This window comes from Monodelphis domestica, chromosome 4, assembly GCF_027887165.1.
Source record: "Monodelphis domestica isolate mMonDom1 chromosome 4, mMonDom1.pri, whole genome shotgun sequence".
Lineage (NCBI taxonomy): Eukaryota > Metazoa > Chordata > Mammalia > Didelphimorphia > Didelphidae > Monodelphis > Monodelphis domestica.
In genome coordinates, this window is record NC_077230.1 from 237,160,479 (window position 1) to 237,187,784 (window position 27,306).

The 27,306-nt window shown below is 37.7% G+C and overlaps 1 long non-coding RNA gene across 1 annotated transcript; it reads right to left on the reverse strand.

Moving 5' to 3' along the window:
* Window positions 1-13,479: 13,479 nt before the first annotated feature.
* LOC103104125 (uncharacterized) lies at window positions 13,480-19,432 on the reverse strand. Its single transcript, XR_467873.3, has 3 exons — window positions 19,207-19,432; window positions 14,355-14,467; window positions 13,480-13,934 (listed from the first exon to the last, which is right to left on the reverse strand). It is a non-coding gene; the product is annotated as an uncharacterized LOC103104125 (long non-coding RNA).
* Window positions 19,433-27,306: the final 7,874 nt, after the last annotated feature.

Below are 27,306 nucleotides of genomic sequence, written 5' to 3' on the forward strand. Positions count from 1 at the left end.
CAACAGATGCCCGAGCCATAAATAACTGTGTGTTTTTCCCTTGAACTTTTGTTGCCATCTCCCGATGTCTCGTGTCACATTGTGTTCTGGGGAGAGGCTCAGCAGAGCGTGCTGCCATCTCCTCATCCTCAACCATTCCCCACTCCTCAGTGATGAGCCCCACTGAGTCTCCAATTGACGAGCTGTCAGCAGTGCCTGGGTAATTCCTGCAGAAGCGTGGTGACTGGGACCCACAAGTCCTGGCTTCCCACTCACCCTTCTCCAACCTGGGCTTCTCTTGGGGAGAAGAAAGTGGGTGCTTTGGCTGAATGGATGGATATCACCCACACTCAAATGGGATGAGTGGTAGATCATTGCCAATCTGGCCCATGGCAAAGGCACAGTTGTGTGATAGGGAGAATTTGCCAGGTAAGAATGTCACCCTGTGAGTAATGTAAACACCTGGTTGCCTGGAGTAGAATTATTTCTTTCTCCCTGTCCCCAAGCTTTTATTCTCATATGTAAGGAAATATCTTCTCCAAGCCCTCAGGGCTTTAATAAATTACTCTATTTTCCATACTTAGTGGTACAGTATAATATACCTCTTCCCTGTCCCCCACCGACCTTCTCACTCTTTTTTTCTTTCTGCATTTGGTTCATTTAAAAATCTAGGGAGGTTACTTCTGGTACAGATCAGAATGGAACATTCTATAATCAACAAAACTTGAAGCTTAGCACTTTTAGCTTGTCTCAGTGACGGATGAAAAATTGATAGCAGAATAGCAAGTTCAGAAGTTGGCAAAGGCTCAAAACTAGGACCTATTCCATTCTTGGCTGCACTGATTTAACACAGTATATATCTTTTCCCTTCACCTTTTTCCTCCTTTTTCTTTCTTCCACCTCTCTCCTTCCTCTATTCCTCTATTCTCTTTTCTTTCCTTTCCCTCTCTTCATTATTCATTTCTTATTTTCTTCTCTTTACTCTCCTTTCCCCCCTTTTTCCTTTACTCTTTCCTTTCCCCCAATACTCTTCATTTTCCCACTTTTCCTTTTTTATTCCCTTCTTTTCCCTTTTCCTTCCTTCTCACCTTCTTCATGTTACCTCCTCCTCCTCCTCCTCCTCCTCCTCCTCCTTCTCCTTCTCCTTCTCCTTCTCCTTCTCCTTCTCCTTCTCCTTCTCCTTCTCCTTCTCCTTCTCCTTCTCCTTCTCCTTCTCCTTCTCCTTCTCCTTCTTCTTCTTCTTCTTCTTCTTCTTCTTCTTCTTCTTCTTCTTCTTCTTCTTCTTCTTCTTCTTCTTCTTCTTCTTCTTCTTCTTCTTCTTCTTCTTCTTCTTCTTCTTCTTCTTCTTCTTCTTCTTCTTCTTCTTCTCCAGCTTCCTTGCCATTCTTCTCCTATTCCTCCTCTTTTTCCTCTTCCTCTTCTTTCTTTGTCTCTCTCATCACCAATATTGTCCCCCAATTTTGTTTTCTGAGAGAATATTGTTAAGAGACAGTTGAACTGCTAGAGTTACTTAACTATTCTAACCTTAGGCCCCAGATAAATTCCAAGCATAGAAAAATGGCAGATTGTTCTTCCTGCTGATGGCTGGATGTGAATAAGTTGATATTCCTTAGTATTTCTCATGCAGATCTTGTTTCCTTTCCTTAAAAATCAGATCTTGTCTCTCCTCTCCCATTATGTTTTTGGAGTCATTGACTTTTTATGCCTTGACTATGGACTATATTCTTTCTGTCCAGCTTATTTTTCTAACATTTGGCAAAGAATTTGACTCTCTATTTCTTCATCCTTCCTTCTTTATAGCTTCTTTCTTACCTTTCTTTTCTTCATTTTCCTGCTTTCTTTCCCCATTCTTCCAATTAGGTCTAGATTTTTGTTAAAAGATTATCACATTAAGAAAAATATGACAAGAACTTGATGAGAATATAAACATAAATGAGAAGGCATTTAGACACTAGACCCTCTACTGGGGATGTGGAAAGGAAAAGGATGAGGAGGGAACTGAACAAGTCTTCAAGTAGATGAAAAACTATAGTACAAGCTGTTCTCCATCTCTGCCAGGAATAGTGCAAGAGGAAATAAGTTTTTACTGTTACAGTGGGACTTAGGGTTGATAATAGTAAAGGCTACCTAATGATGGAAGTTATGAGAAACCATAGCACATTACCAAAGGATATTATGAATCTTAATTTCAGAATGTTTGGGAAAAATGAGTGGAGTCCTTTTTAAATGGTTTATATATTGTTCTTTATTGAGATAGGGAAGATGGGAAAGTCTGCCTTTCAAGGCCTCTATCTTTAGTTCCATTGAGAACTCTGCAAAACTGTGATTTGGACTCCTCACTCACCGTCAATCACAACAACACTCAAACTCTCTGAATATGCTGTTGTAGATGCCTCATTAGCCTCCGTAAATAGCAATGCAATCTTGCCACACATGCCATCAGATGCACGATTCATCATTCCAATGCGCTGACTTGACACAACCTCCACTTGCTCTTGATGCCATCTCCCTATCAATTTTTTTTTTCAATCATCTCTTCACTTCACTTTTCTGCAATTCTTTTTTACCTTCTTTGCCCCATGCCAAGATTCTCAGACTAACCTTTCTTGCTCTGGGACTTTTCTGGCCAACTGAAAGAACCTTCTGTCGACTAGGTTGCTAGGCCTAATTCCTGTCTTCTGCAATTTCAAAAATGGCTTCATTCCATTGCTACCTTGGAGAGCTCCCTCCCTTTCGCTCCCTCCCAGGCTCTTTTCTGCAATCTGGGAACCAAGCAATTCTTTGCTCTCAACACCTGGCCAGCCAAGACCATTCAGAGCTCCAAGCTTTAAGACAGAGTCGTCAAGGTCTGGAGACTGCCAAAGGGCATCTTATTGAATGAGACATGCATTTTTAATAAACTATATTTGACTTCCATGATGGGCAAGTTATTAAGTCGTTTGACAGCCAATGGCATGAGGAAATGAAAGAATACCTTAAAGGTAGACATTTCTTGGCAGATAAGGGAGAAATTCAGTGAGCTGGAGGCAATAGAAAAAGAAATGCAAATAAAGATATGATGCTTTTTGCCTATCTGCATATAGTGAAGAAGCCATTAATATAACAGTGAATAGTGGGATTTTTATCACTACTTGACTTGAATGTCTTGAAAAACGGGCACAGACCTGAAAGGCTTCCTCTGTAGCTCTGGACAAAGCCGTGGCTTATTGTCTCTGCTCAGTTAAGATGAATGGTGTGTGTGTGTGTGTGTGTGTGTGTGTGTGTGTGTGTGTGTGTGTGTTTTCTCTTTCCTTTCTACAGTCCCACCCTCCTGAAATGACTTTGATTTGGTTTTCCTTTGTCTCTTGATTTAGAAATATTAAGGGCAGTGATAAGGAATAAGTGACTTTTAAAAATAATATTGATGTGATGGATGCAGATCCAGACAGGCAGTTTTCACATTCCAAAAAAGGAAACTGGTCTGTGCAACATGTTTATACCTGCCACTATCCCAACCTTAAGGCCCAACTAATATCCTATCTCCCTCATTTGGCCTTCCCTGACCATCTCACACTGGAGCAATCTTTTCTTCTTCGGAACTTCTATAGTACTTTAGGTATCTCTTATTCATCACCTAACAAATGGTACCTTGCATTGTTATCTATTCTTTTATGGGTATGTGTGCTGAATCCCCACCCCCAGGTCCCCCAATTTTTTTTCCACTAGACTACATAGAAGACTCCATTACTATTCTGTGAAGAGCTAAGGGAGACCAGATGGCCTTTAGTTTATTCTTTGCCTATAAATCTGTGATGCTTGCAGATTCTACCCATCTTATATGTTTTTCTAAAAGTAGTAAAGAGAAATAGCCCTTTTTGTGTTTTGACCTAAAGACCCTTGGTTTCTGATTTATAAAGAAACTTGTAAGGCTGCATGGCTCTCTAGAGGGTGGGAAGCAGGAGCTGTAAGATGTAAAGAGAGGGAAGAGAAACAGATAACCTCTTCCTGGCACCTTCTTGCCATAGCCACTAACTCATGAGAGGGAAGAGAGACAGTCATTCTGCAGTCTCCCAGAGGAGAAAACTGTCCAATTACAAATGGACTTCTGAACCCAAGAAAGAGATATGATTAAATGTGATTCAAAGGGAAAAGACTAACCTTCCCACTTAGGGTTAGAAATGGAGAGTGAGAATTTAGAAGGGAGAAAGGGAAACTCCTGCGACTGCACTGGCCTTATGCCTGTTTTTAAAGTATGAGAAATGGCTTTTCTTCTTCCTTTCTTCCCTGTAGTGTACTCATACACTTGTCCTTGTCGCTTGCTTTATGGATACATGGCAGGAGGGGCTTGTAATCTCAGAAGGAGGGAAAAGCAATGTACACGATCTGAATACATCTTCCCAGATAGCTTGGTGGGTGAACACATACATTAAGTGAATTGAAGATGTTATGAAGCAGTCTTGAGCTTCCCCTTCTAGATTTCATGGCCTTTTCCTTATAGCTGGAATTATCTCCTGACCCTGATCATGAAGCTTCTGCAAAAAAGATATGACCAGGAGCCCTGTTAAATTGATGATTGACAAAGCCCATCATCAAGTCTTATTGCTTCAGTCTTAAAGTTTCTCTAAAATTAATCTCTTTTTTGGTCATTTCTATATCTGCATATCACTTCCATCCAGGCCAAGGTTCCTTAATCCAAGGCCCATGGATAGATTTCAGCGTGTCTGTAAATTGAAAAAGAAAAAAAAGTTTCATCTTTATTAGAAATGGTTTCCCTTGTAGTTCTAGGTTTTTGTATTTTATGCATTTAAAAGCATCATGTTATATGCTATCTATTTAGCATTATCTGATACTTATTTCTGCTTTCATGCCTATAAGTACCAGAAATTAGAAAAACTTCAGTTAAGGGAGATGAATAATCTCCCCTCAGTCAAGAACAGAATAGATATAACCCCAAATTGATACTATATGTCAATATGTTTTTAGGATCACAGATTTCAAACTGTATAGGACCAGAGAGAACAGTTGTCCCTGGAGTTTCAGTGGGATGGTGCAATCTATTGAAAGACTACAGGTGAGTAAATTTACTATTAAAGAATCCAGAGCTAAATGAATCTTAGGAAGTGAAAATCCAGGCCGAGCCAGGGAGTTCACCTCCTAACTCAAACTCCTCCTCTGCAATATAGATCTTTTTTACTATGGAATCATGTGTGCTCAATACATAGTTGTTTCTGATGCTCTTTTGTTTATCACAAGTAGGACTATCATGCCCTCTGACTCAGTCTGCCCCACTCGACAATGGTACCATATATATATATATATATATATATATATATGATATATATATATCATACATTTCCTTCTGCACTCAAGCTAATCTCATAGCCTTCTGATCAGGCCATGTTTATTCATACCTCTGTCCTCTTGCTCATGCGTCTTTCCTCCTAACTCTCATCCTGACTGTTTAGAATGTTTTTCTTCTTCACTCTGTTGACAAATCTTACCCTTCAAGGTTTTGCTCAAATTTCAATTTCTTGGAACCTTCTTAACTGCTCTTATTGATGCAAGCCTTTGCTGTCAATGAATGTTTATTGCACAAATCCACTCAGAAACCATATAGTTTCACCTTTAATTATTCTCTAATTATTCAATTTCGTTCAACACACATTTAAGGTCCACTATATGCCAGACATTGTGGTAGTGACAGAGATATAAATTAAAAAAGAAAATAGTATTCACCCTCAAGAAGACTATATTCCACTTTGGGGTAGGGAGAGGGGGCAATAATATGTCAACAGATTATCCAATGCAAAATATATGCAAAAAATTTTAGGTCCACTATTAATTTGAGTGGGTGAGGGTATAAAAAATAAGAATATTAGTAACAGAGGTCATTTTATGTTCTTCCTTTCAAGGAGGACCACGAGGGTGAGTAAACTTGCTATTAAAGAATCCAGAGCCAAATAAATATTAGGAAGTGAAAATCCAGGCAGAGGTAGAGAGTTCACCTCCTAACTCAAACTCCTCCTCTGCAATATAGATCATGAAGTGATAACTTGACTTGGGAGTGAATTAGATTTAAGTGAGGAATAAATAAAGTCTAGTGGCAAGACAAAAGTTAAGATGACTGGCTATGGCCTGGGATGCAGTGGATGACTTTGGTCTCTTTCATGTCTGACTAAGCTCTAAATGCTTCATAATGCCTGCTTCAGTCACCTTTATGGCCACTAGGATACATTGTTCTCATCTTCCCCTTCCATCAGGGGAAAGCTTCATGTTCTTGGGGTAAACAGCTCCCTAACCCACTGATGGATTTGAAGCCTGGCAATTATCCTCTTGTCATGGTCTTTCAGTAGACCAACGATTCTCAAGTTGTCTCTCCTGGAATGATTTTCTAAATCTTCTGTTTTGTGGAATGATGTTTCATATTTTCCTCTATTTTTCATTCTTTTGATTTTGTTTTATAGTTTCCTGTTGCCTTGTGAAGTCACTTGCTTCTAATTGTTGTATTCTGGTTTTTAAAGACTGAATTTCATCCCTGGCTTTTGGTCATCCTTCTCCTGATCTTTCATCTCCTTTGACTCATTTTCAAGCTGATTAATTTTGGCTTTCAAGACACTATTTTCTCATTTTAGTTCAAGTGCCTCTGTTTCCAGAAGACTTATCTTGCTTTTTAAGTTCATTTCCCTGTTGATGGGTTCAATGCTGACAGAAGAGTTCAGGATATCATTAGCTCTTGCCTGGATAACTATGAGTCTATTGTTCTTCTTGCTCTCTCTCTTCGCCAATTCATCTTTTCCAAAGGATATCTCTAAGTCATAGATCTGGCCATACTACCTCAGTATATTCTTTCTAGGAAGAGTGAAAGATTTAGTCAAGAAGAACTAACTTTGAATTCTCCCTCAGAAACTTCCTAGCTATGGACTAGTCGCTTGATCACTGAGCTTCAGCTTCTTAAGCTGTAAAATGGGAATAATAATAATAACATCTGCTGCATAGGGTTGTAGTGAGGATGAAATGAGTTAACCTATATAAAGTGCTTTGAAAATTTTAGAGTCCTGTAAAAATGTTGGCTCTTAAGGCCTTTCACAATCTGGCTTCTTTACTACCTTTACAACCTTATTTCATAATATTACCCTTCTTACAGCCTATAGTCTAATCAAACTGGTACTACTATTTCTTCTCTGATCTTGTCTTGGCCTCTCCTGTCTCCCAAGTATTCACATAGGCTGAATCCCAGGCTTGGACCATGTTTCCACTGCTTCTTTCCCTCTGGAAATTCTTTTCTTTTTTCAAGGATTAGTTCATGTGCCTCTTCTTCCATGAAGACTTCACTGATTTCCATTTAGAAATGATCTTTATTCCATCAAGTTTATAAAACATAAATAGTAGTATGCTTTTCAAATTCATAGATGACACAAAACTGGGAAAGAAAGTCAACCACTGGGATCTGAAAATACCTTGACAAGTTACTGTTGTTCAATTGTTTCAGTCATATCTGACTGGGACTCCATTTGGAGTTTTTGGCAGAGATACTGGAGTGGTTTGTTATTTCCTTCTCTAGATTATTTTACATAAACACAGCTTAAGTGACTTGCTTAGGGTCACCCAATCAGTAAGTGTCTAAGGTCACATTCGAACTCAGGAAGATGAGTCTTCCTGACTCTGGGCCCAACACTCTATCCAGTGCACTTCCTATGTAACACTGGGCTAAATATAATATTAGACTAAATCTAATCTAATATTAATCAATGTAAATTCTTAAATTTGGGCACAAAATCAATTATATGATGGGAGATGTGTATCTGGCTAATAGGTATATGAAAAACATTTTGGGAATGTGGGAGTTAGTTAACTGAAAGTTCAGTGAGAATCAACATTACAATATAATAGCTAAAACATCAATCCTGCATTAAAATAAGCTAGCCTACAAGAAGAGAAAGGTTGTAGTCATGCTATTCATTTGCTATGGTCATACCATATCTAGAGTATTGTATTCAGTTTTGGACTTCATATTTTAAAGACATTGACAAGCTTAAAGCATGACCAGAGGAAGGCAACCAAATTATAGTGGAGGATTTTTTGAAGCAATTGGGAATGCCTAACTTAAAGAAGAAAAGACTTTGAGTAGACTTGATACTTTTCTTCAAATACAAAGTGTCCCCAAACTCTTAGTGTAGATTTCAGTTTTAATACCTTTAAAACAGCACTAAGACTTGGGGACACTACATATAAAGATCTGTATTGTAAAAGAGGCATTATGTTTACTCTGCCTGGCTACAGGTGGATAAACTTAAAAATAGTGGGTGGAACTTGTAAAGAGGCAGATATGGCAAAATATTCTTAACTCTGAGAGCTGTCTAGAAAGTGAAGTGTACTGTGTTGGGTAGGGCTGGAGTCTAATGTGTTTCCCTGCCCTGAAGGTCTTCAAGTGGAAAACGTATGATCACTTTTTAGAGGTGTTACTGAAGGGATTCCTACCCAGGTACAGGTTCAACTAGAAGATCTCTGAAGTCCCCTCCATATCCCAGATACTAGGATTTCTATGAATGTATTTTGGCCTCTTTGCTTTCCAATATTCTTTCACTTAGAAACAGGGTTGATTCAACAGGCATCTTTCCATTAACTATTCCCATATCTCTTTTTCCATGCACTGGGCTTACTTACTACTAGTCCATTATTTAAAGACCAAATATCCCAAGGACAAATATCCCCCCTTTGCCTGGGACCCAGGAGAAATCAAGCTCTAGGAGTTACAGGCAAATGAATAAGGGATCAGTACTTTTCCCCTCCAGATTTCAGTTCCACTGTGTCTGAGAGAGTCAGTTAGGACTTTCAATGTGGTGACTTTAGGTAAAAGATTGTATTTATTCTCTGGCCCCAGGGAGCAAGAAGAGTAGGTGGAGGGATAGGAGCAAGAAATAGAGGAGAAGAGAATTGCTTTTGGGAGGCATGCTGGGTAGGGTGGCTGAAAGCCTTTTGGGGCCAGGATTTTGTTTTTCCCCCCAGATCATCTACAGAGATTAAGAAAATACCAAGAAAAACAATATCTATTTTGTTTTAAGTCATCACCTGACAAAGAAGTCTAGAAGCTCAGGTCTATATAGCAGAGAGCACTCTGAGAGCTTGATAGATTTGATATGCTTATGTGATAGGGCTAAAAATTTTACTATTCATTCTATGCATTTTAGCCTGGGGATGACATCAGCATTCTCTTAGCACAAATCATTATTGGTCCTTGGACCAATGGCAAAGTTGTTAGCAACAAATACTCCTAGATAGAAAACTGGGCCTATATTCATCCATTCATTCAACATTTGTCAAGCACCTACTGTGTGTGGTGTGCTAGATACAATTAGAGATAAAATGTTTAACTTATGTGGAGTCACTGCCTTAATAGAGCTTATATTTTAGTAGGGAGAAAAGATAAACAGACAACTATAACTCATATGACAGGATAAGTACATTGGAAAGGTACAGGGGAAAAAAGCTATGCAAGGTCTGAGGGGAAAAGGTCATTAATGATGAGGATTAAGGCATGGCTTCATGGAGGAGATGACATTTGAGCTGGGATTTAAAGTGTGATTAGGAATTTAAAAAGCAAAAACACAGACATATGAAATTCTACGCAGAGTGAATAGTATGAGCAAAGGCAGGGACATCTGTTCAGGAGACAAGTAATCTAGTTTGGCTGGAAAAGAGAGTGTCTGGAGGGGAATAATACAAGCTAAGCCTAGAAAGGTAGGGCAACACCAGCTTATTGTGGGTCTTGAATTCCAGGACAATTACATAATTCAAATTGGAATTTTTCTCTGCAGAACAGCAGCAAGGGCAGATTGGAGTGGGGACTGACTTAAGGGTCAAGGATGTTAGCAGTCATTAAGTATTTGAAGGGCTGATATGTGGAAGAGGGGTTAAATTCATTCTGCTATATCCCAGAGAATAAGACTAAGAGCAATAAGTGCAAAATGTAATGAAGTTGGATATAAAGAAAAATTTCCTACCAATTGGAATGATTCAAAAGTGGAGTGAGTTGCCCTGGGAAAGAGCTGATTCAATGTTGGAGTTCTTCAAGAAAAGGCTAAATGACTTCTTCCTAGGAATATGGGGAAGAAGATTTTGTTTTAAGAACTCCTTGAATGATGGGGCTTCTGAAGTCCCTTCCAACTCTTAGATTCCATAATTCTGTGACAAAGTGCTCACTATGAAGAAGCAAGAGAACTTTACTTCCTTATTTGGTAAGGTTATAGAGTTGTTCCATCAGGACAATATATCTGAATTTTAGAAAAGCAGTTAGTAACATCTCTCATATCTTTCTTGAGAAGGTGAAAAGATGTGAACTTTACAACTATGTAGATAAAGAACTGTTTGAAAAACAGTTTGACAGTATGTATTACCTAATTGGTTGGTCTGCAGGGAATTTTGTGGGACTCTAGTATAAAACCTTGTCCAAGGTCCCATTCTAGTCAAAATATTTACCAATAGTTTAACTTGTCAAATAAAACTATTACTTATCAAACAGATTATGTAAAGCTTGGAAGAATAACTAATACAAAGGGTGGAGAGATTAAGCTTCAATTCAATTTTTAAAAATTTATAGGCTGAACCAAAAGGCTAAAGTTAACAAAATGAAATTTACTTATACTTCAAGCACATCATTGGATCTAGATGTCATCAATAATCATTAGTGGATACTAGGAACTGTTTTAGATGTCAAGAATACAAAGAAAGGTAAAACCAGTCCCTGCCCTCAAGGAGATCATTCTAATGAGAGGCTAGAAATGGATTGAAAAATAACCATATATATAAATAAAATAGATATGATCCTTTGGAGATAATCTGAGGGAAGTCGCTAGCACTAAGGAATTGAAACAGCCTTTTGCAGAGGGTTTAGTGGATATTTAAAGAAAGTCAAAGAAGTTAGAAGATAAGGAGAGGGACATGGGGAGCAGCCAGTGAAAATGCATGAAGTTAAGACATAGAGCACAATGTTCAAAGAATAGCAAGGAAGCTAGAATATATGATCTAGCAAGGATCACAGAGTACATCACAAGGAATAAAGTGTAAGATGACCAAAGAGGCAAAAGAGGGCAGGAAATTAAGGTCTTTAAAAAACAAATAGAAGATTTTTGTATTTGATCCTGAAAGTATCACCTATGAAAGTTCCCTCTTCTGGCATAGAGAAAAAATAATTCATATGTTCTCATCCTGTGGGCTAATATTCCTACTAAATATCTTTCTATCATAATTTCCTTGGAGATCATGCTGTTTCATGAGTCTGAACTAATTATTATCACTGGGAGAATTTGGAGAGGGGTGGCTCAAGCTCTACCATTTCATAAATCACTGATATGGTCATAAATTTAGGGCTATAAGGAAATGCCAAACTTTGCCTTTTACAGTGGAGCAAATTGAGGCATAAAGAGGTTAAATGGCTTGCCTTGATCACACAATTAGTAAACAGTAGAATAGGATTCAAACCTAGGTCCTTTGACTCCATGTTCTGTTTCCTTTTCACTGTACCAAACTGCCTGGTGCTCCAGTGAGGAAACTCTTCCAGCCAATGTAAACTGGCAATTATTCTTCAGTAGGTAGTCTTAGACAGGTGCCTGAGAGGCATTAAGAGGTTTTGGTTTATTTGGGGCAGCCCATATGTATCAGTGGTAGGAATCTAAGCTATTTATGACTTGGAAGCTAACTTTCTATCCAATGTTACCATTCTGAAAGAATATTGAGAATAAAAAGGTGAATTTTGGTGGCATCAGGTAATATGAGACTGTTGAAAATACTCCAAAGTTTCCCATAGTCAATTCAGTCTGATCTCCTCCTTTTCAGTTTTGGTCCAGTTCATTGTCCAGCTGTTATATAGGTACAGGATATATGCACTAATGGGCTAATTCAATGGATTGCATGTTATTATCTTGCCAATATATATCTTTCATCCCCTTTATTTTTCCTATGTGAGTGTATAGACTGAACTTTTTAAAGTGGCCATACATTTAATTTAGAATGGCTTGCAGTACTGCAACTTGATGCAATCAATATGATGTGATTTGAGTAATGGAATATCGGTAAAATATTTTTATAAGTAGGTGATTGGATGAAGGACCTGAGGATGTTTAGAATGGTACAAAGTCTTAAAGGGGAACATGATCTTTGTGTTTACATTCTTGAAGGATTGTGATGTAGAAGAGGGATTGGACTCTCTGTATTGCCCCAGGAGCATTGAATGGACTAGGACCAATGAAGAGAAGCTACAGAGAGGCAAAATTTAACAAAAATCTTCCTAGAAATGAGGATTTTAGGAAAATGCAAAGGCACTTAGTTTCTTCTTATTGGGGGATTTTATGTAGAGACTGGACCACCATTTTGAAGGAGAAGAGAGAATGTTATAAACAGTATTTATGTTTTTGATGAAGTTATATTAGATAACTCTGAGGTCACTTACAACTCTAAGACTCTATCATTCTATAATTTCAAAAATCAGGATTTTCCATGGCCTTTTTTGAATAATTCTGAAGTAGGTAATATTGAGTGACTAAATGCATCTGGAGTGATATTGAGTATGGAAAGTAAAGTTGTTTGATGTAGTTTAGAGAAAGTTTTGTATATCACTGGGTGACTAAATGCGCCAATCTTCTCCTCTCCCCCATATACTCAACATACACACAGAATTTGCTAGTAGTGTAATTAGCATTTCTGGACTTCATTTTCCTTAGTTGTAAAATGAGAGCATGGTGTTAGATGATGATGATGATATAATGATGAGGATGATGATAGGAACTTTTACATAGCTCTTTGCTCACATAATTTTTTATAATAACTAATGGTCCTTCTAGTTCTAACATTCTATGTGACTACAAGTCTATGATTCTATGAATCTACCAAACAATTTTCTATTCCATGGTCATTGATTGTTGTTACTCTCCTTGAATTAATTGCACATATTTTTAAAGTGTTGTAAGGTTTACAAAGTATTGTCACAACAACCTTGTAAATATAGTAATACCAATTCACATTTCTATACTGTTTTAAGATTTACAAAGCTCTTTCCTTCACAACCTTATGAGGCAGGTATAATACTACCCATATTATAATTTAATAGCTAGTCAGTCATTGTTTAGCTTCTACTATATGCTAGGTACTAAGCTAAGCACTGGGGATACAAAGAAAGACAAAGACAGTCTCCATCCTCACAATCTACTGGAGAAAGTAACACACAAACAATTATGTGCAAATAAGATATATACAGGATAAATATGAGATTATCTTAGAGGGAAGGCATTAATATTAAAAAGGACTGGGAAAGTCCTCTTTCAGGAGGTGAGACTTAAGTTCAGATTATGATACTAAAGTTTAGAAAGTAAAGCTACTAGCCTGTTATCTTAAAACTAACAGCTATTAAGCATTAAAGTAAGAATGTGAGTCCAGGTTTCCTGAAATTTCATCCAGTATAATTGATTTTTTATTTTTTAGCACCCTTTACTGCCTCTCTACAATGTGAGAAGATTATTTCTGAGGAAGGTGGGAGGACTGAGCTTTCCATAATCATCTAATGTGCTGTCTACTATGAAATCTGAATGGATTGAATAGAATAGACATATTCCTTCCCCTCCTTACACTCTTTCCTAATTTATAGATTTATTTTAATCCCAAGATCTCCTTTCTCAGGGAACTTTTGGTATTCATGGGTCCCTACTAGCCCACTACCGCTTGTCATCTCCACCCTTCTCCCTCCCCAAGAAGAGTCCAGTTCTCACCCTTCCCTCATGGACTCCACTTGAAATGTTGTATTTATCTCAATGTCATTTCTCAGAGATGTGAGCTGGAACCAATCTGGAGCAGCTGCTTGGCTTCTAAGTGTCCTTCAGGGATCCCCTCAGCAGACACTTGGCGAAATATAATGATGACATTCTAACGAGCATTAATGTACATGTTGTCATTTTTCTATATTTACTCTTCCCAAAGGAGGCATAGCTCTGAGAAAGGGGAGAAAAGAACATGGAGAAAGGGAGAAATTTTTGTGAGTAAACTTCACTGCAATTTCACCACCAAAGAACATTTCATGCCTATAATTCTCTCCCTACTCATCTTTGCTTCCTGCCCTCCCTGGCTTCCTTCAAATTCTCAGCTAAAATCTCATCTTCTATAAGAAGTCTTCCCTTGGTCCCCCTTAATACTAGTATCTTTCTTCTGTTGATTATCTCTAATTTACCTTGCATTTAACTTTTTGCATATAATTGTTTATATGTTTTCTTTTCCATTGGATTATAAGGTTCTTGAGATTAGGAACTTTCTTTGGGTTTTGTTCTTCCTTTTTTGAGTCCTTAGTATCTAACAAATTTCCTGACACATAGTAAGTGCTTAATAAATGCTTATTGATTGATTACTTGACATACTCATTGTTTGAGAAAAAAGATCCAGAGTAAAGAAGTATGTAGGATGTAGAGTCTTGGGACTTCCAGAACCCATGAGATGAGGGTCAAGTGAAGAGGATGATTAGACCATAGACCTAGAGTTGAAAAAGAGGTCTTAGAGGTTATTAAATTCATATCCAGTTTTTTAAAAACCCTTACCTTCCGTCTCAGAATCAATACTATGTATTAGTTCCAAGGCAGAAGAGTGGTAAGGGCTAGGCAATGGGGTCAAGAGACTTGCCCAGGGTCACACAGATGGGAAGTGCCTGAGGCCAGATTTGAACCTAGGACCTCCCATCTCTAGACCTGGCTCTCAGTCCACTGAGTCACCCAGCTGCCCCCTCATATCCAGTTTTGATAGGAAGTAAGGATTTGGGAGGTAGAACCTTGGAGTTGTGACTTAAAGGATAAAAATAATGTTGAAGTATGAAGTTATCTTCTCTTTCTTCTTTAGTCCATGATTCATTTGGCTCTTGTTCAGTGGACATTATGGGGAGGATAATCACAAGTTAAGGAGAAAAACAGTGAATTCTATAACTGTGGACACTGGAAATGTCCCATGGGTAGTGGTATGATTTTTCATACACCTTCTCAGATCAAGAACCTTTTAAGTCCAGGACATGGCCAAAGATGTTCACAAAGAAGTAGAGTTAAACATGTCCTTGTAAAAGCAGTTTGATCTTTGCTTATCAACTATGATATAGACCTATCACTATTTGACCTTTGACTTACATCCTGATCCTATTTCTAGATCTCCCTGAATCTGACTTTGACCTTGGACCAAATATTTGTGTGTTCTAGCGATTCTGTCTTGCTCAATTCCCACTTGCCCTTTCTACTTCTTTTCTATGCTTTCTTCTCATTTGATTACTATGGTCATTGACCTAGTCAATCCAATTTGGAATTGGCTGCTATTAACTACATCTGTTCTTTCTCCTTTCTTTAATTTTGCTATCCTGGATCTGGAGATATCATTAGCTTTCTTTCCTGATCCCCCTTCCCTCATGACCATTTGTTGTAGTACCCAAACTATTAGGTCAACACCTGAAAAACTAGAAGAATTTGCTGAATGATAACAGCAAAAAATTATCCAAGAATCAACAACAGAAAATGTCAAAGGAACCTTTTTTGAGGGGTTTATTGTGGACCATGTTCAGCAAGTAAGGTTAGAGGCAGGAATGGAAGAAACTCTTCTGAGTATTTTCAACATTACCCCAACTCCTTTTCTGAACAACACACATATATCAGACACATATCTAGTCCACATATAAATATCTAATCCAAGGTCAAAGTCAGAATCAGGGAGAACTAGAAAGAGGGCCAGGTTGTAAGCCTAAGATCAAATAATTGTAGGTCAATGTCACAGTTGAGAAACAAAGATCAAATAGCAGTCACTGAAACTGCTTTGACAAGGGCATGCTTGACTTTACTTACTTTTGAAGCAAATTTACTGTTACTAGTTTATTAAATTCAGAACATGTGTGAGATTATGCAAAGCACAAAAGGAGCAGAAGAAATAGTCCCTACCCTCTAGGACCTTATACTCTTAATTGAGACTCTCAAATGCCCTCTATTCAATGAAACCTTCCTTGATTTCCCTAATCAAAAACTATCTATTGTGACTTGCCTAACAAGACAGTGGGCAGAACATCAGACCTGGAGTCAAGAAGAATTGAGTTCAAATGGAAACTCACATACTTCCTATCTGCGTGACTTTGGACAAGTTACTTAACATCATCAGTCTGCCCCAGTTTCCTCATCTGTAAAATGGGAATAATAACAGCATTTACCTTGAGATTAATGCAAGCAAAGTACTTTGCTGTGCAAACCTTAAATGTAAGCTATTGTTCTTATCCAAAACTCTATAAGGGTCAGAAAATATTTTATTTATCTTTGTATCTTAGCCTAGTGCCTGGCACATAATAGATTTAAATTGTTGCTATTGTTGCTGTTTAGTCATTTTTCAGTCATGATCCCATTACAATCCCATTTGGAATTTTCTTGGCAAAAATACTAAAGTGTTTTGTCATTTCTTTTCTAGACCATTTTTCAGATGAGGAAACTGAGGCAGTTAAGTGACTTGCCCAGGGTTACACAACTAGTAAGTATTTGAGGTCATATTCCATCTAGTTGTCCTATGTTGACTCTTAATAAATGTTTAATAAATGAATGAATGAACACAAACACAATGCTTAGTTCAGAGTTGTATTCTGAATTGAACTGAGATGAGACAAATATGATCAAAACAAAAAATAATTCTTTTTTTTTCTTTTTTAAACTCTTACCTTCTGCTTTAGAATTGATATTAAGAATTGGTTCCAAGGCAGAATAAGGTTCCAAGTGATGTGTGCTAGACAAGTGGGGCTGTGGCTTGATTAGAGTCACACAACTAGAAAGTGTCTGAGTCTCTATTCCCTGAGTCACCTAGCTGCCCCAAGGTAATTCTAAGAATCATAAGAAAATGCCTGCTGTCCTATGTGGTGTAGGTGACATACATAACATTTATTGGTAGATTGCAATGTAAAGGAAAGATCAGGCCGAAGTGAAGTTCAATATTGAGGTCTTCCTAGGAAAGGAGCCTTTTGCATTGATTCTGAAGGCAGGTGTTAGGAATTGGATGGGCAAAGAAGATGGTTCCTACAAAAAGCAGAAGGTAAGATCCCATCCCTTTCCTCAGAGGAAGGATAAGGTCAAACTTTGTCCTCTTCTCTGCTAGGAGATCTTATCTGTGTGGGATCGTATCAAATAAATAATGTATCCAAAGAGTCCGCCCCCATTATGTTATCCACATCAGGAGAAAGAGCACGGGCAGGGTGTGTGATAAGTGGTAATAAATGGCAGTGCTTGTCGGTGGAATTTTTTTCTGGCAAATTTCCGAACCAGATTAAAAAGTAAATTAGATTTCTTCTGAAGAGTTATTTTCAAGGGTTTTTATCCACTGACGTGTATGTGCAAGATTGCGGCTTTGCCAAGGGGGAAAGAACGAGACTGAAAAAAAAATAATAAAATAAAATAAAATAAAAATCAGCACGCAATTATCTGTCTGAACAAGGCTATCGTTGGGAAGGCACCTAATCAGAGATGCCTCAAATTTGCTTAAAATACAATGTGCAATATAAAATGTATTTATAATGTGCCTTCGATGCTCTGATAAAATTGTTTCCAAGGCCAGACAATTGTAGGAGACAGGGCTGTAAAAATGGAATGGATAGAATCAAATCGGGTATTAATAACAGTGGAATAAAATAAAGGTTGTTGTTTGTGGTCTTTGGAGTTGTTGATTTTCCTTTTGCTTGGGAAGAAATCTTAAGTCTTGTGTGTTGTAAATACAGATGAATCTCAGATTTGTAAGAGTGATGAAAGTGCTGGCTATGGGGTAGCAAGTGGGAAGGGGTTCCAGGGCAGCCACCAGAGAAAGAGGTAGGAAGAAAGGCAGGTGTGGGACAGAAGACTTGGAGAGAAGAAAGCCTAAGATCAGATCTTGGTCTGCTGCTAACTTGCTTTGTGATGATGGGAAAGTCACTTCACATCTTTGAGTCTCAGTTCTCTACTTTATAAAATGAGGGAGTCAGATTAGATGGTCTTGAAGACCTCATGACATTCAAAAATCCTATGACTCTCTGAGAAAATATTTGAACAGCTCCTGGGGATTCTGAGACTTGAATTGAAGGGGCCTTGAGAGGTTATTTAGACCTCTGTTTCTTCTTGACTTTAAAGATAGATCCCTCTCCTAAAAGTAAAAAAAATGACATTTATTTCCCTTTAGTAGTCCTGGGAAATGGCCCATCCATCAGTTCTCAATCATGAAGGGACTAATGGTGATATTAGTGCCTAGCACAGCACCTAGCATATAGTAGATGCTTAATAGTAATGATAATAATTGCTAACATTGATATAGTGCTTACTAATATGCCAGACACAGTGCTAATTACTTTACAAATACACAAACCCTGGGAGGCAGATGTGATTATTATCCCTATTTTACATATGAAGAAACTGAGGCAAGGAGAGGTTAAATGACTTGACCAGGATCATACAGTTCAGATATGTATAAGGCCAAACTCAGGTCTTCCTGACTCCAAGTCTAGTGCTCTAACCACTGCACAACCAATTGATTGATTATCTGGTGTCAGACAGATTAGCCTGGCACTTAAATTTCTCCCCTTCACTCCTCACTTTTTACCTACCTTTGGGGCATTTTGCCAATCAGAGGCCAACATCCAGAATCCAAGAAGTCCATTTTTATTCTCTTTTATCTAAAGGCAAAGCTGGGTCAAGGTAATATTAAAAAAGAACCTTAGGCTAAAAAGAACCCTATGAATTTGGATTTGCAATACCCCTTTGACTTGCGCTAAACAAAATTTATGTGTAGTTGTTTTCCAGAAAATTAGAAAATTATATAAACTTAAATTGCTTTAGGCCTCTGCTTTATCCTTCACTACCCTCACAACGTGGATCTTCAATCCACACCCTGAATTCTCCCCATGCATTTACTCCAATGATCCTTTCTAGCCTGGGAAAATTGACCTTGGAAAAAGGGAGGGAGGAAGAACATGATGGAAGGGGATGGATTCTTCAAACTATAGGCCAATATGCTTGGCTTTAATTCCTGAGAAAATTTTAAATAGTATTATTAAAAAAGACAATTAACAAAATTTAAAAAGAGTTAGGGCATACTATGTGTATGTGTAAGGTACTGTGCTAAACATCGGCAATAACATTTTTTTTAACTTTTACAAAGGAATATTATAAGAAATACATACACACTGGGGACATATTCTATTCCCTTCCCATATAACAACTTAATCCCTACAGGACTAGATTCATAACTTACCTCAGTTTTTGCATAGCATTTGCTCATACCAAGTTAATGTCCAAAGGTGACATTGCTGCTGTTTCAGCTTCTGCTGGGCTGGAATCTGGAAGGTCACTTCCAATTACCACTTCTTGCTCCTTGAGACATGAGCATTGCCCCAACTCTGGAAACAGATTCTCAAATGCCAGAATGGTGGAAAATCCTCTTGGATTTTCAAACTTTCAAGGTCAAAAGTTTCAATCTCCTTCGCCTAAAAGGGAAAACAACCAAAAAAAGACACAGAGGTTAAGGATTGAGGCTCTTTTACAATCGCCATAGGATCGTGGAGAGAAGTCTTTATAGCTTCTCTTCTCACAACAGTCTCATGTTGATGACATGAGTGAAAGAATAACTAAATGAGGTAAAGAGACTAGAGATGCAAATATAAAAGCAGGACAGTCTATGACTTCAAGGAGCTTACTTTCTAACAAAGAGAGTGTATTTTAATTTAAAATCTAAGAATTTTTGAATTTTTTTGTTTAAGATTGTATTGTTATAAAAATCCAAGACTTTGAATTTTGTTCGAGAAAATATCTTCAAGAAAGAAGCTTGAAACTCCTAAATCCAGAGAATGAATTGTTGCAGAAAGATACCAGAAAACTTACACTTCATCAAGAAGATCAAGAATGAACTTTGGATATGATTGATTGAACTGAACTTTGATTGAACATTTATTGTAAATGTACACATTTATGCCAAAAGGGACTGCCCCTAATTTGGCCTTCTGTCAATGTGCCTAGCAAAACATTGGTTTTGCTTTCTTTTCTTTTCTATTTCCTCCCTCACTATTCTAATTCCTCTTAGAAAATTGAATATTGTGTATATCTATAGTTAGAAGTGCATTTAGGATTACAAAATGATTATGTTAAATGATCAATGGGGAGACTAGTCTCCCAATGATCATCAGGGGGATTGTAAATCTTGAAATTTCTCAGACTTGTGAATGTTAAAAATTTCTACACTGGGGAATTCTCAGTTGGAACAATTCCCTACTGGGAACATTCAACATTTGAATGTGAGAACTTTACTTGGATCAGAAATGGGAGGACCTCTACTCCACCCGTACTTAAGACTGCTTTAGGGGAAAAAAACTCCTTGCTAAACAATGAGGGTACTTGGGCCCATACTTATAGTGAGGCAAAACATTCTTTAAGCTATGCCTATTTTTAGAATTAATACAATGGGGTGCTAAGTACCTATTAAAGGTCAGGCAACTTGTAAACTTGCCAGGAGCAAAGAGGTGAAAACTTATTCAGAAGTTTTTTCTGGTTCAAACTTACTAAAGGGATTAGTCGACCCAGCAGTGAATTCAGAATGGGCTGTCCCTTGGAAAACGTCTACTGTAATTGGTAGATGGAAGAACTTAGGGGAGGTGACATAGAAGAAAACCCCCTATATAAGAAAAGGCAGAATCTCTTGAAAGTCAATCCTTTTGGAGAAAAGCTCTTGGGAGAGGCTCTGAAGAAGGGAAACTCTTGGAGGACAATCTCTAAGGAGGTCTCACTGGAGCTCCTCTGAGGGGACTCTGTCCCTCTGGAGGCTCTTGAGAGAGGCCCTTTGAAACAGTCTCTGGCTGGAAGGCTCTTTGAGGAGGACTCTGGCTGGAACTCTCTCTGAGGAGACTCTGTCACTAGAATCCTTGCTTAGACAGAGCTTGTGGTAAGTGATAAAAGACTAACTGACTGATCTCTCTCTCTTAAGACTCAGGTCTAGGCCATGTTGGCTTGAGGCCCTTCATACTTATTCCTTTCTTACTCTTTCTCTCTTTCTTTAATTCCTCATTTGTATTAATTAAATTCTCTATAAAACCCAGTTCACTTGGGTATATTCATAATTGGGAATATTTCCCTGGCGACCACCTTATATTTGATTTAAAACCAAGACACTGTAGTGAAACATATTTTCTGAGGTCACAAATTTACTCACCCACTCTTATATCTACTATAATTTATATCTTCCACTATTTCACTCACTACAGTTTATACCTTCAACTATTTTAATTATTACAGTTTATGTCTCTCACTATTTTAATTATAACAAGAGACAACAGAGGACTGGAGTTCTGTGGAAGATATTTTGGTCTGGGAAGTCACAAGGATGATGAGTATACCCACAGGAGGAATTGATGTCTGGTAAATCCTTTCTAGAACCAATGGTAGTATCGATTAATTGTAATTCCCCATGGACAAATATGGAAAAGGATATGTATAACGGGGAGGATACACACATGGTAGTATAATAAATGGGATAAAGATGACTAGAATAAAATTTAGAATGTAAAGCATGGTCTGTTTGCTTTTATTTTTAAGTCATTTAAGCCATTTAGTCATAAGCCAGCCTTGGCTGGCTCTCCTTGACCCCATTTGGGGTTTTCTTGGCAGAGATATTGGGGTGGTTTGCCATTTCCTTCTCCAAATCATTCTACAAATGAAGAAACTGAGGCAAATAGGGTTAAGTGACTTTCCCAGTATCACACAGCCAGCAAGTGTCTGAGACCAAATTTGACCTTAGGATGTTCAGTCTTCCTAATTTCAGGCTCCAAACTCTATCCACTGCACTGCCTTGTTGCCCCATGTTCTGGTTAGGGGCTAGCTAATCCATGCCAAATGGATTATGTTACCAGGATTTGGTCTCTAGAGATGGTGGTTTGGTTTGGTTTGGTTTGGTTTGGTTTGGTTTGGTTTGGTTTGGAGGCCTCAACAGTTAGGATAGATGATAAGAAGATGACCAGAGTAAATAGGTTATATTATTAAAGTTAGGTGATTTAGAAATTATTGAAAAAATTAGATTAAAAATAGTAACAAATGAATCCAAGTCAACCTGAATGAAAGTCTCTAGTATGGTGTTTTTGGTTCTGTGCTGTTCAATATAATTTTATCAATGAGATAATTGTGTAGATGATATGCTTTTTTCAGACTTGATAGACTCTAGAGTATACAAACCAGGGTGCAACATCTACCATTATCTATCAATCAGGTTCCAAAGTGTTTTTGGTAGGCTAAAATGTTGGGGCCAATAAAAGATAAAATTTAATGCAGATAGAGTTAAATTCCTAAATCCATTAAATTTCACCTTTGAAAGCACAGGATGCTGAGTGGGTTACAGCTATGGTCAATAGTTCATGTGAGAAAAGATAATGAACTTTTAGTAGATGGCAAGCTTGGGGAAAATATGGTGTCCCCCAAAGCTGATTTGATCTTAGAATATATGAATAGAAGGAGAGAATACAAGATGAAAGAGATGAGTCTTGATGTACTCTACCCTGATGGGAACACATTTGAAATATTGTGTTCTGTTCTGGAAACAATATTTTAGAAAGGACATTGACAAATAGGAATATGTCCAGAGGAGGGAAAGGAAGGTGGCAAGAAGATTGGAATCCATGCCAAAGCATGATTGATTGAAGAAATTGGGTATGTTTGGCTTGTAGAAGAAGAGACTTAGGGGAACATGATAGCTGTCTTCAAGCATTTAAAGGGCTGTCATAGGAAAGAAGACTTGTTCTGCTTTTCCCCAGAGGGCAGAACTAGGAGCAACATGCAAAAGTTAGAGGCCATTTTCAGTTTGAAATAAGAAAATATTTCCTAATCATTAGGGCTGTCCATTAGGACAGTCCATTCATAGAATGGAATGGCTCAGCAAGTAGTATGCTACTCATTACTTGAGTTTTTCAGAGTAGATGGTCTTTGCTGAGAATGTTTTAAAGAGAATTCCTTTTCGGGGTTGGGTTGGACTAGATGACCTCTGAGGTTCCTTCCAACTGAGATTCTGTGATTCTTTAAACCGATCTACAGCCTTATAGTCTTGATCAATACTCATGCTCCCCTTAGTTGTGCTACTTTCTTCATCACTTCAAAGATCTGTGATTTCATGGATGTGGGTTCCCTCTCTACAGTACATATCACAGTCTCTCTGCTTTAGTTGACAGTCTTAGTGAATTGCTCTAGCAGAAAAAAAAATACCATATTCACTCTTCTAAAAACCATCTTTCAGGTTTCCCAATTCTCTGCTATTGCTTACATAGTTTTTACTGCTTGAAATGCCTTTCCTCATCTCTCTCCACATTAGAACATATATATGATATACATATGATATTGTGCATATGTCATGTGTATATCTTATAAAATATATATCTTATATATATATGCTTTTATACATCAAGTTGTATGAAGGCATAAATGACAGGTGTATTTGTGAATTTAATGGAACTGAAAGGGACAGTTAACATGTTAAACAAATGAATACAGGTTCTTTGAGAATGATTTGCACCCTAAGCATGCATTCACATGCTGCACATACACAAATTTTTTCCCTAAGAAAAAAATAGGAGAGAAGGAAGAATGTTGAGAGAAGATGAATGACCCAATGTGTGTATGTGTCTGTCTGTGTGCACATGTGCATATTTCTCTTTATGTATGCAAAATGGGAAATGAAAGGATGGAGGACTTCCAGGAAAGGATACATGAGGAACAGGGGAATTAATCTGAATAGTAACTTAGATTTGGAGATGACTGGAGAGTCATATATTTTATTCCCACCCCCAGTAGGTTTCTCCAGGCAGCTCAGCTGAACAAAAAGTCTAGTAGGATCTCCTTTCTCTAATGATATTTACTTTTACTTTACGTGGCCAAGATCCCAGTAATACCAGGGTTTGGAGAAGCCACTGCAGCATGTGATTAGAATGGTAATTAATGCAGAATAGGAGGAAATGAGTTTCAATCCACTTCTGACACTTAGAGAAACGTTCCTCTGTCTAGAAAGCCTCTCCAAATGAGTCAGATGCCCTACTCTAGTGGCAAAATAAGGTCTCAACTATATGGTTATTTCCAGAACTTATGGAGAGTCCCCCAAAATGATTTCCACTCTGATCTGTTGTACTTCATAAAATATCCATCTTTGGAATCCCTCCTCTGGGTTAAAGTATTGCATCCTCCAAAAGACCCTTCTTAAAATGTAAATTGGTATAAATGTTACCAGCAAAGGGTAATTACTTTCTACTTAAGAACTCACAGAAAGAATCTCAAAGGTCTAGGAAAGAAAGGGGTACTTCTTATAGTCTGGAAAAATCATAAATTTGGGTGTGGGGCAGGTGGGATGAGGTAGGATAGGTATACTTCTTCAGGGGTAGATATTTAACAGTAGTGAAAAACATGAACATATTGGATAACTAAGAGGGTGATGGGTGGGAAAGAGAAAGAAAAAAGGCCACTAAAAAGTTAATGGAAAAGGGGATGAGGTAGGATAGTGTTAAACAAAGATAAGCATGACTTACTTCGTAATTTGGACCAATTTAGGAATCTGGGAACAGGTTGCCTAGATAGGGGGTGAGGGAGAAGTTGTTGAGCACATCTTAATGGAATGGTTTGAAAACCATATCTTAAATGTTCTTTTAAAGCACATTCTAGATAAGGCATTAGGATCATAATGGTGGGAGGATGAGGGCAGAGATAAGTGGTAGTGAAGAGTATAGTTGGGTTTGAGTCTACTTAGATGGAACCTAGTTACTTCATTATTTTTGCCAAACCAATCGTGCTTGGGGATGGCCCCATGAAGAGCAGGGAAAGAGGCATAAGGACAGTATATTGCTGTTTAGATGTTTTTAGTCATATTTGACTCTTTGTGACTCAATTTGGATTCTTGGCAAAGATCCTGGAATGGTTTGCCATTTCCTTCTCTGGTTTATTTTACAGATGAAGAAACTAAGGTTAACAGGGTTAAATGACTTGCCCGGGGTCACACAGCTAATAGTATCTGAGGTCAAATTTGAACTCGGGAAGATTGGTTTTTCTGACTTCAAGTCCAGTGTTCAATTCATTATACCACCTAGGTACATATAAAGACACTATAGTGTAGATTAATGCAAGAGGATAGATTTCGAATCAGAAGACCAAAATTCACGTTCTACCTCAGATTTTTGTTTATTATTAACCTGGGACTAATCACTTGCTCTTTCTGAATCTTGGTTTTCTCAAGTCTAAAATGGAGGCATTGAACTAAGACATACTTCTCAGATTTAAAAAGGTTTTTTTTTTTTTTTGGTTACTATATATTGATAAGTGATTAACTTTTTCTATCAATCTATTCAGAGCTGTTAAATTTTAATAAAAATTTTTAATTCATTTTTTCCATACTGTTTATTTTTGTAAGTAAATAATCTTATAAAACCAAAACCTCAAAACATAAAACCAAATAAAAAATTGAAAATGTATACGCTTTCAACAGCATTCTGACTCCAACAGTTCTACTTATTTTCCCACTTTCTTCTTTTTTCTCTTCCCGCTCCTCCTCCTCTCCATTTTCATGTTCTTTTGGTTTTCCTTTTATTTCTCCTTCTTCCTCTTTCCTTCTTCTCTCTCTATTCTTCTCCCTCTTTACTTCTTTTCTCTCACTTTCTTTCCCTTTTTCTTTTCCTTTTCTCTTTTCCTCCTCTCTCCTCCTTCCATCTCTTTTCTTTTCTTTTTACTATGTCAGAGATGGGACTATTTCCCCATTTTTTTCTGCTCTTCTCAGAAGGAAGCTGAAATCTCTTCCTCCCCCACCACCAATCCCCAGAGTTGTAGTCTGACCCAGACACTCTCACTTTGAAATTGATGTCAAAAGGCGACAAATCTATCATGAAAACCAGTAGTTTTATAGCCCATAGGGCAGTTGCCACCCATGCCCTTCCTCCATGCCCCACACAAATGATTAATTATTGTCTCTACTAGGTGGTTTGGGAAGGAGGGATATACTAGCATATGGGGAGAATAGGAAAGGTTTCATGCAAATGACAGTGCTTGAGGTATGTCTTAAAGGAAGAGAGAAAGACCCTGTGAAGTAGAGGGAATGAGGCATTCCAGGCATGGGGGATGTCCAGAACAAAGGTATGGAGAGAGCAGATGGAATATTATACGTAAAGAACTAAGAGAATGCCAATTTGTCTGGATCACAGAATGCCAGGAGGGGAGTAATTTATAATTCATGAAAATATGGGTCTGGGCCAGATTACGCAGGTATGAATGTTAGAAGTTAAACAAAAGAGTTTATATTTTATCCTGGATACAATAGGAAGCCACTGGAACAGGTTGAATAGAAGAATCATATTAAGGAAAATTATTTTGGCAACAGTGTGTAGGATAGACTGAAATGGAGAAAGAATTGAGACAAGACCAATTAGGAAGTTCATTCAAAACTAGGGGAGAGGTGATGAGGGGTTGAACTAAGGTAGTAGCTGTGTGTGTAAAGAGAACAGGTAAGATGTGAGAGATATGAAAATAGAAATAGTAAGATATGTCAACTAATTAGGTGGTGAAAGAGAATAAAAGTAATGTCAAGGTTATAAACCTAGGAAACTGGAAGGAAGGTATTGCTTTCAATAGAAAGAGTGATTTGGAAGAGGAGAGAAACTGGGAGCAGGAGGAGAAGATGATGACCAGTTTGTAGCATGCTTAATTTGAGATGTCTTTTGAGTGTCCACTAGTCAATTGCCAATGTGGGTCAAAAAGTTAAGGGTGAGAGTGGGGTTGAATATAAGACAAGAGGTGACAAATCTACCATGAAAATGTGTGTGCATATATATGTTAATCTTGTCCCAATAAAACAAAAATGAACAAAACCCCCATTCTCCTTTTGTTTTGTTTTGTGGAACCCTTGACATGTTAGTGAAGCCTATAGCCCCTTCTTGGAATAATATTTTTAAATGCATGAAACAAAATATATAGAATAACAAAAGAAATAAAATGTATTGAAATAAAGATATAATTTTCCCCATCCAAGTTTATAAACTCAAACCTGGTTTAACAAATGCTTATTCATGCATTCATGCAGCGATGTGGCTCAGTGGATAGACTGCCCTTTCCAGAGTCTGGAAGACCTAACTTCAAATTCAGCCTCAGACATTTACTGGCTTATGACCCTGGTCAAATCACTTAAGCTCCATTTGCCTCAATTTCCTTATCTATAAAATGAGCTGGAGAAAAAAATGGGCTACCATGCCACAAAAAAACAAAGAAACCTCAAAACCAAATGGGGTCATGATGAAAAATCAGACACAACTTATTCCAACAACAAATGCTTATTCCATTTCTTGGGGGGAATATT